Source organism: Nanorana parkeri, unplaced genomic scaffold (assembly GCF_000935625.1).
Source record: "Nanorana parkeri isolate BGI_ZX_2015 unplaced genomic scaffold, ASM93562v1 scaffold210, whole genome shotgun sequence".
Taxonomy (NCBI): Eukaryota; Metazoa; Chordata; class Amphibia; order Anura; family Dicroglossidae; genus Nanorana; species Nanorana parkeri.
Genome location: NW_017306478.1, coordinates 181837 through 184057, shown reverse-complemented (window position 1 = coordinate 184057; position 2221 = coordinate 181837). Strand labels below are relative to the sequence as shown.

General features: G+C 47.5%; 1 protein-coding gene across 2 annotated transcripts in view; it reads right to left on the bottom strand.

The window, feature by feature from the left end:
- The window catches only part of DLK2 (delta like non-canonical Notch ligand 2), a 13439-nt gene extending 11224 nt beyond the window's left edge, over window positions 1-2215 (bottom strand). The window contains exons 1-2 of one of the 2 annotated variants that reach the window (XM_018555719.1): window positions 2087-2215; window positions 1801-2006 (exon numbers count right to left, since the gene is read on the bottom strand). The gene's annotated coding sequence lies outside the window, so the exon portion shown is untranslated. Of the gene's footprint in view, window positions 1-1800 lie in introns of both variants that reach the window. The other variant, XM_018555720.1, reaches the window with a different exon arrangement.
- Between the last annotated feature and the right edge of the window lie 6 nt (window positions 2216-2221).

The following is a 2221-nucleotide window of genomic DNA, read 5'->3' as shown; positions in this document are numbered from 1 at the left end:
AGATGGAGAGATAATTATAGATTGATGGAGAGCAGGAGATATGAGACAGAGGGAGGGAGAGAGAAGATGATGCAGGAGGAGGTGAGTAGACGGGTCCCTGTATATTAGGAGGAGGTGGGATGTCCTGTATATTAGACAACAGTATATATACATGCTGGTGGTGTAGGGGGGGTCTCTCTCGGTGTACAGCAGGAAATTACCTTGACTTCCTCTTTATGATTTGGTCTCTAGTCTAATCCGGACAAGCAGGGGCTTCTCTATCCGGCAGCCAGCCAAATTCCTCTCTGTCCTCTGTGCCGGGAATCCAGTGGCTTGTGGCCCCAGCAGAGCAGAGGGGCCCGGCACAAGAAGTCCCCTGGATCCCGATATATAGAACAAGTATCACTCTTCCCTCCGGAATCCTGAGACTGTAATACAATCTCTGAAGTTCCATCATTAAAAAAAACAACTTCCCCGGATCCAGAGAACTCGTCATCATAATACACAGAGATCCGACCCCAGACTGTTATAATACAGGGGGATCTGACCCCAGACAATTATAATACAGGGGGATCTGACCCCAGACAATTATAATACAGGGGGATCTGACCCCAGACAATTATAATACAGGGGGATCTGACCCCAGACAATTATAATACAGGGGGATCTGACCCCAGACTGTTATAATACAGGGGGATCTGACCCCAGACAATTATAATACAGGGGGATCTGACCCCAGACTGTTATAATACAGGGAGATCTGACCCCAGACAATTATAATACAGGGGGATCTGACCCCAGACTGTTATAATACAGGGAGATCTGACCCCAGACAATTATAATACAGGGGGATCTGACCCCAGACTGTTATAATACAGGGAGATCTGACCCCAGACAATTATAATACAGGGGGATCTGACCCCAGACTGTTATAATACAGGGAGATCTGACCCCAGACTGTTATAATACAGGGGGATCTGACCCCAGACTGTTATAATACAGGGGGATCTGACCCCAGACTGTTATAATACAGGGAGATCTGACCCCAGACTGTTATAATACAGGGGGATCTGACCCCAGACTGTTATAATACAGGGGGATCTGACCCCAGACTGTTATAATACAGGGAGATCTGACCCCAGACTGTTATAATACAGGGGGATCTGACCCCAGACTGTTATAATACAGGGAGATCTGACCCCAGACTGTTATAATACAGGGGGATCTGACCCCAGACTATTATAATACAGGGGGATCCGACCCCAGACTATTATTTTAGAGGGGGATCTGACCCCACACTATTATAATACAGATAGATCTGACCCCAGACTATTATAATACAGAGTGATCTGACCCCAGACTATTGTAATACAGAGTGATCTGACCCCAGACTATTATAATACAGAGAGATCCGACCCCAGACTGTTATAATACAGGGGGATCTGACCCCAGACAATTATAATACAGGGGGATCTGACCCCAGACTGTTATAATACAGGGAGATCTGACCCCAGACTGTTATAATACAGGGGGATCTGACCCCAGACAATTATAATACAGGGGGATCTGACCCCAGACTGTTATAATACAGGGAGATCTGACCCCAGACTGTTATAATACAGGGGGATCTGACCCCAAACTATTATAATGCAGAGTGATCTGACCCCAAACTATTATAATACAGAGCGATCTGACCCCACACTATTATAATACAGAGTGATCTGACCCCGTGCTATTATAATACAGAGTGATCTGACCCCACACTATTATAATACAGAGTGATCTGACCCCAGACTATTATAATACAGGGGGGATACTGACCTTAGAGCTTGAAGCTCAGTAGATTACAGCATGTTTTCTGTCCTGAACTTTGGCGAACGCTCTCCCTGTGTTTTTCCTCCGGACTCCCCGCAAACTTGTAATCCACTTGGTCTGTTTGGATCTAGCGTGACCCTGAGGTCGGCAAGATCCGGCAGCAGAAGCGGGTCCTTCTTGTGCCAGGTTTGGCCCCCTGGTGGGAAAGGTACCTGGAGGAGAGGTGAGCAGGGAGCAGTCAGTCCTGATAACAGGAATCTCGGTGCAGGCGTGCACTTGTACTGACACACACCTTCCCTTTAATCCCCCAAGCAAAGAACGAAAGGCAAAGAGAGGCCACTGCACAGGAAACCCTGTCACGGGGGGCCAGAACCCCCAAAATCACTCTGCGTCCAGCTAGAAGGCCATTGTCATCCAAGGGTGGTCT